Source organism: Caretta caretta, chromosome 1 (genome assembly GCF_965140235.1).
Source record: "Caretta caretta isolate rCarCar2 chromosome 1, rCarCar1.hap1, whole genome shotgun sequence".
Taxonomy (NCBI): Eukaryota; Metazoa; Chordata; order Testudines; family Cheloniidae; genus Caretta; species Caretta caretta.
The window spans coordinates 117,025,782-117,032,935 of NC_134206.1; the positions used below are offsets into that span (position 1 = coordinate 117,025,782).

The following is a 7,154-nucleotide window of genomic DNA, read 5'->3' on the forward strand; positions in this document are numbered from 1 at the left end:
CCTGCCTTTCATTTTATATTACTGACTTTAAATTCAAGGAGGCTTCTCAGGAGCAGGATGATTATTGGCATTAGTAGAAGGCAGTGCCTTAAAAAAAAAGTTCTGAACAGTCACTATATCTAGTAGAAAAGCTATCGAAAACCACGGTTCCAGGCTGTGGCATTGGAGAGTGAAATCCTGGCTCCCGTTTACTTCAAAGGAGCCAAGATTTTACCCCAAGACTCCTGGGTCTTTAATAGTACTTCTAAAAATGCAGGGTATGATTTTCAAGTTTCAGTCCATTTCCCTGCCTCGCTGCCTCTTTTTTAAGATCCTGGTGGAAAGGTCAAGAGTATTTTCTTTCCCATCTCTTTCTCCCCCCAACCCTGCCTTTTCTCTAGATTCTGTGATTTTTGTTGTTGTTACCAAATGGTCCCTGTCCCTCTTATCCTCTTATTCTGTCTCCAAAGATAATAACTCCAGAATAATATGCTCATATGTTTTCACTCCACAGCCAATAATAAGAAAGAAAATGAACAGCTAACCCAAAGATATCAATTTTAGCCTGTTAGTGAATGTATTACAGTATTTCTCAAACATTTTCTCTCAAGGTGCCTAAATGAGACCCCTCTGTCTCTTCCCTCCCTATTTATGTTATAAGTCCACAGACAGCTGAACACATGGGAAAGATTTACCTCATATGTGTTACAGCAAGTGGAATTTATCCTTTGGTCTTTGGCTCCTTCCTCCTCACCCTGATAAGAGAAAAAGCAGTTTCTCTGGTGAAAACCAGCCCCAGTGAAAATGGTTTGTTTGTTTGTTTATATTTAATAAAGGATGACACTTTAAAAGTTTGGAGGATCCATGAAGTTTGGCTAAGCTCCAAAAGCCAGGGTGCTTGTCTCAGTCCTATCTGAACAATAACAAGAAGGGAGCTTATAAAAACTGTAGACTAACAGACCAGGGGTGTTAAAGACCCCATTTAGCAGCCACATCTGGCCCACTTGATGTATGTAAGTGACCCAAATGTTGTATTCCAATTGTGTAGAACCTCAGTTTTCATTTACAAAGAGAAAAGTACATTTCTAGCTCTCATGGTTGCAAAGATAATTTTCCAATTGGAAGTTGAGTACAATCCATGCAACGTTGTCTTCCTGAGTCTGCACACAAGTCTGAATTGATGACTGCCAGAGGTGGGCACTCCTTGTCCAAAGCCCACTGACAACATTTTACTGTGCACTTTAACAATCTATTTGTTGGTAATTTGGATGGAGGGAAGAGAGTAGCAATTAGGAGTGAACCAGGTGGGGAGGTGGAATTGCATATTGCTACAGGAGATAAAATGTAGAGGGGAAAAAAGAGGAGACTCACAAAAATAAGGAAGAGCGAGAGAAACAGAGAAAAGAAAAAGGAAAGGGAGTGATGATGAATCTGACAACAAAGGACTGAACAAATAAATAATTACAATAACTATAAGGTACCTTATCCTATCCTTCATGTCTTCAAATCTCCCATTGACATCGGCACAATGGGAGAATCACAATGGATGTTGTAGTCCTATATTTATTCGACAGCCCATGAACAATAACCAAAAATCGAATTCAGCTCTCTCCATCATAAGGGCTAGACTGTGGCTTTCCAGTCAGTCCTGAATACGGGTGGTGAGGAGCAACAAAGTGAATTGGTCATTAGAGATAAATTTTCCTTGGATAGAACCATGATGTGCCTCAGACTTGCTCCAGAATCAAGAGGTGGTATAAGTTATATTTTGCTTTGACATTTGTTTCAAAGTGGAATACAGTATAAAGCTTTCCATCCCAACCCTCCTCTGGGTTCCAAGTGCCACCCCCACCCCTTCCTTAAGGACCAATGTGGGAGTCCAATGAGTGTTACCAAAATCACATTTTAAAACATAAAATTCAACAGTTGCCTCAGCAATGAAAACACTCACACATTAGTCGTACAAGAAGCCACAGGATTAAGTGTTTGCATTTATATGCAAAAAGAAAAGGAGTACTTGTGGCACCTTAGAGACTAACCAATTTATTTGAGCATAAGCTTTCGTGAGCTACAGCTCACTTCATCGGATGCATACTGTGGAAACTACAGAAGACATTATATACACAGAGACCATGAAACAATACCCAACTTGATTATCATACACATTGTAAGGAGAGTGATCACTTTAGATAAGCTATTACCAGCAGGAGAGTGGGGTGGGAGGAGGTATTGTTTCATGGTCTCTGTGTATATAATGTCTTCTGCAGTTTCCACAGTATGCATCTGATGAAGTGAGCTGTAGCTCACGAAAGCTCATGCTCAAATAAATTGGTTAGTCGCTAAGGTGCCACAAGTACTCCTTTTCTTTTTGCGAATACAGACTAACACGGCTGTTACTCTGAAACCTGCATTTATATGGTGTATGAACATTAACTAATAATTATTTTCAGCAGAAAGTTGTCAGTCTTTCAAAATAATGGGACAAATAATGCTAGAGCTACAAAAGAATAGCAAGCAAAGTAATGATTTTGAAATCACAGCATAAAGTTACATTTTAAAATACATGTCATTATAATCTATGCATATGGAGGTATCCCAGTAAACTAATCATTTTGCATGTTACAAAAGAAAAGTCTTATAGTAGAGATAAGTATGGTGTAAAACTAAAAATAGTAGTTAATTTTGTCAGCCACACAACAAAATGTCAAGTCATGGGGCTAAAAGGACAATCTAGAATTACAGTTGAATGTTAAAGCTCTTTTTGGAAGTGAATTTAGTGAAAGATGTATCAACCCACACAAGAGGTCAGATCCAAAAAACATAGAAGGTGGGTAGGATTTGCCAGACAGCCCTAGCAACTTTTCTGAACAGTGACCCTATAGAGGGAATATCTTTAGGGAGTAATAAGGTGATTCATTCGTTGTGCCTATTCAATCCTTTAGTTCAGATGATAAATATATTCATGGCCAGTCCTTTGCTTATTTTGTTATTTAATCATTGGACAGGCATCCAAAACACAAGATGTACACCTGTAGCTACATTTTAGAAATTCAAAAGAATAAAGAAATCAGAAGGTTTGACAGGGTCACAGCAAAGGTGGCACAGCTGCAAGCACATTTGTTGTTCGGTTTAGGCAGCAGTAGGAGCCAAAGTTACTAAATTACTTCAACCTAGTGCCAGGCAATTTTAATTTGGGCAACAGTGTTTTCCATGTTTTGAAAGAGCAGAATCTGTATGCCTTGTTCCCAACTCTACCTACTTCATTTCACGTGTTTTCTGTTCTACATGTGCACTCTACCTTCATCCCCATTTTAATCTCCATATGTACAGTATTGTACAGAGAGTACAGTATTGTACAGTGCCGAACAGGGAGAATACTGACATCATGTGATAAACAAGAAACCTCACATCGCTGTTATGTTACTTTTCTATTTAAACTACCCCATTCTGGGATGTGAGTAAGGTAAGGTGTATTTTTTTTTTATTTCTCCTTTCCAATTACACAGCAGCCAAGATCACAAAAGTACCATGTCAAAATAAATACTGTTCTACTCTGTTGACAGCCTCAGGAAAAGTTCATGACTGAAATAGCACAGAAGTATAATTATATCTTTGCTCTGCAGAGGGTGGTCCGTCTAGGTCAGGGCTGAGGTCATTGGCTGCGTGGGGAACTTATTCACACTTAGCTAGTCTACCTATTTCTGGCTTAAGGATGTCAAAAAGTTCCTCTTTTTAACTATCTTGAACAAAAATGTTATTTATTCCATCAAAAGAAATAGCTCAAGGAAGCTGAGCTGAATAAAGACACTTGTTGGGAACTGAAAGGACAACAGCTTATTTATTAATTCAGTGATTTCATCCTCTTAGTCCAACAACCCCTGCACCCAAACATTATATTATGGAAAAACGGCAAATTAAATGGGGTTGGATAGACTCTTACAGAAAGCTACTGGGGAAGGAAACTCAAGGAACCTTTGCTGGATTCTCTCCTTGTTGATTCTGTCAGCAATTTTTCTCTCTCTCTCTCTTTGTTTCTGTCCTCCTTTACACTCCTTTTATTTATTTATTTAGGTAGTTTACCTGCCAGGAGGGCACACAGGAACCATCACAGGAAAAAATTGTTCCCATACTATTGAGGAAGAGTGGTCTTGTTGTTAAAGTACTGGACTGGGACTAAGGGGCTTTGTGATCTCTTCTGCCACAGACCTCCTATGCAACCTTCAATGAGTCACTTAATCCCTCTGTGACTTTCTCCTACTCTTTTGCTGTCTTGCCATCTTCAGGGAACAAAGCATCACTTACAATGTATTAGTTCAGTGCCTAGCACAATCTCAACTGGGATCGGTAGGTCCCACTAGCACATATTGTAAATAATAATTTCAGGCTATTGTATTGTGAGTCAACCTCTAGAAAAGAGGAGACTCATGTTTTAGCCAAAACTTTAATTGAAATCAAATTTATTCTGGGCCCTGAACAGAAGTGCAAAGGATGGCATAAAACCACCCCTGCCTCCTCATGTCTGTTCCTGGACTGTCTGGAGCAGAAAAAGCAGGGGCACATTGATTCCAGTCTATTTTACCACACACTAGATTATGCTTTGTAGATGTGTTTTCTATATTCCTATTACAGTACCTTACATCTCAGTCTTTGTTCTATACACAGGGGAATGGCTGCAGACTGGAACAGTCCTGTTGATCTGGTTCACAGAACCAGCGCTAAGCATGAATAAAAGTTACAGTGATTACATTTGTTTACCTTTTAATATATTGAACACTTACAAATATAGTATTAATTATGTATATAACAGAAAATAATATTTGTGTATGGAAACATTTTCATAATAATGTTCTTCTGTGGAAAACACAATGATAAGTAGAGAATGATATATACTATGCTTTGATATCTAGTAACCCCCTTTACTACTTCAGTTTAAAATGGGCTGAAACACATATTTTCCAATTTATAAAGATCAGTTTATGAAAGAGTCTTTTTTTGTTTTGCAACTTTCTTGAATTCAAAACTTCAAATATAAAAATGACTAGAGCATGATTTCTGGCCCAGTCCAAAAAAACCCCCTGACATTTACATTTCAGGAAGCAATGAGTCTCCAGATCTCCAAACTATCTCTTACAGAGGTATCATTCTCTCCCTGGGGGAAGAGAAAAGCTATTGGAGCACCATAAAATTTAGGTGCTTTAAGTTTTTCTCCAGGACTTCTGTTAGATTTGCTATCAGTAGAAGAAATAAAACTGAAATTTATGTTTTCTCTTTCACAGATCTCATGCTTTCTGATCTGGTGTTTTGTCTTGCAATTAGTGCTATTTCTTAAAGTGATACACACAGAAGTGGTGGCTCAGTGTTTTTTGTCAGTATTAACATGAAAGAAGTAAAAATATGGTTTGTAGAAATATTGTTAGGAGGATAACCTTAAAGTTAATATACTTTATTCACTTTCTTTTTCTGACAGAACACTTTTCTGAAGACTCAGTAGAACATGGCTTGTTCGGGACTTTAAAGGTGAGATAGCAAGCTAAATTGCTTCCTTCGCTGGAGATTGCAGTAAGGTAGTAAATTAAATTATGGTTGCAGTTAGATTTCAAGCTGTAGTCTTCCTAGGTGAGAAGTTCTTCCCAACATCTTGTCTCTCTGAAAGAGACATTAGTAATGGAAAAAACAATTAGGTCATATAATCATTTCTGCTCTTAATGTTGGATTGTTCCCTGCTGTGCAAGAATGTTCCATACACCTTCCTTTAGAGGATTGTCTAGTGCTTTGTCTAAAAATAAGTTCATTCCAGGGGCATGCACAAGAGGGGTGGTGGTGAGGGAAGCAGGGTAATGCCCCCCCAATAATTTGCAGGGCAACAGAACTCCTCTGACCCCAGGGCTGGGGCGAGCGAGCTCCTATGGTCCCAAGACCATGGCAGGGGTAGAAAACATGCCCCTCCAAAAGCCTCAAATTTTTATTCCTGCGCACGCCCCAGTTCATTCTATACCTCTACTTCTATACACCTGTAGGAGTGAAAGTTAAAATGAACCAGGCCCAATTCAGAACTATCCACAACTAACTATGGACACAGTCCTGGAAACGAATACTCTCACGTGGACCATCAGAATTACATGATGTCCCATTGCTAGTCAGACTCTGAATAGCATTACATGCTCATCTGGACACCAGTCACTGTGTTATTGTGAGTCATGTGTCCCCACATATAATACTTTATATGATAGCTTGTTAACTATAGTTAATGCTTTGGGATCCCTTGACATGAAAGGCAAATTATATTGTAAATATGAGATCTTATTATTATTTATTATATAGATTTAATGACAAGTAGCAAGTTCTACCTCAGAGCATGCAAACTTTGGATTCAGTTAAATTACATAAGGTCAGATTTTCAAAACATCAGAAGCCAAGAGACATGTATAATGGCATGTTTAGGACTATATTGTTACATAATGGTATGTCTTGTGGAAAGGCAGCACCCAGGAACAAACCAAGAAATGAATTGTGACTCTGCGAGTTACATTTAATTTCTTGGTTCTCCCCTTATTCCAGGTCACAGTAACAGATTACTTGCTCCTGTTCATCTCTGTCGGATGATGCATTGGAGGCGGGAGGAGCTGAGCAAAGATTCCCCCCATTCCTCACCCTTGCCTGCCCATGCCCCACCTCTATGCACAGGATGTCGAGTATTGGCCTTGGGGAGAGGCTTTCCCCATCTCCACACTGTGACCCGCAATTCATGCAGCTTATTTAGAGAACACATAGGTCAAGACAATCTTGCTCTTGAATTTGCATGGATGACTGAGCGCAAGAATCAGGTAATTGCATGCCCACATGACCCACTAAACATCTAGCTGACTATTTTTATGCAAAGGTGCCTGATTTCAATGATTAATTGTATAACCGCATGAGGCATTGTGAACATATTTTTGCATGCTGACCTGGGTTTCTAATGTTTTGAAAATTAATCCCTTAACCTTTCAATATCTCAGTTTCCTTGTCTGAAAAATGGGAAATATAAAACTTCCTTAATGACCTTACATGGTGATGTGAGGGTTAATTAATTGGTTAATGTTTGCATTGCACTTTGAACATGTAAGCCGATATACAAGTGATAATTAGAGTATGTAATAATTTGAACCTAGAGGAAGTTCTAACTTTCATATTGA

At 38.7% G+C, this 7,154-nt stretch overlaps 1 long non-coding RNA gene across 1 annotated transcript in view; it reads left to right on the forward strand.

The window, feature by feature from the left end:
- LOC142069973 (uncharacterized) overlaps positions 1 to 6,742 on the forward strand; it is an 11,301-nt gene extending 4,559 nt beyond the window's left edge. The window contains exons 2-3 of the long non-coding RNA XR_012665936.1: positions 5,447 to 5,496; positions 6,538 to 6,742. This is a non-coding gene — a long non-coding RNA (uncharacterized LOC142069973). The remainder of the gene's footprint in view (positions 1 to 5,446; positions 5,497 to 6,537) is intronic.
- The last annotated feature ends 412 nt before the right edge of the window (positions 6,743 to 7,154 follow it).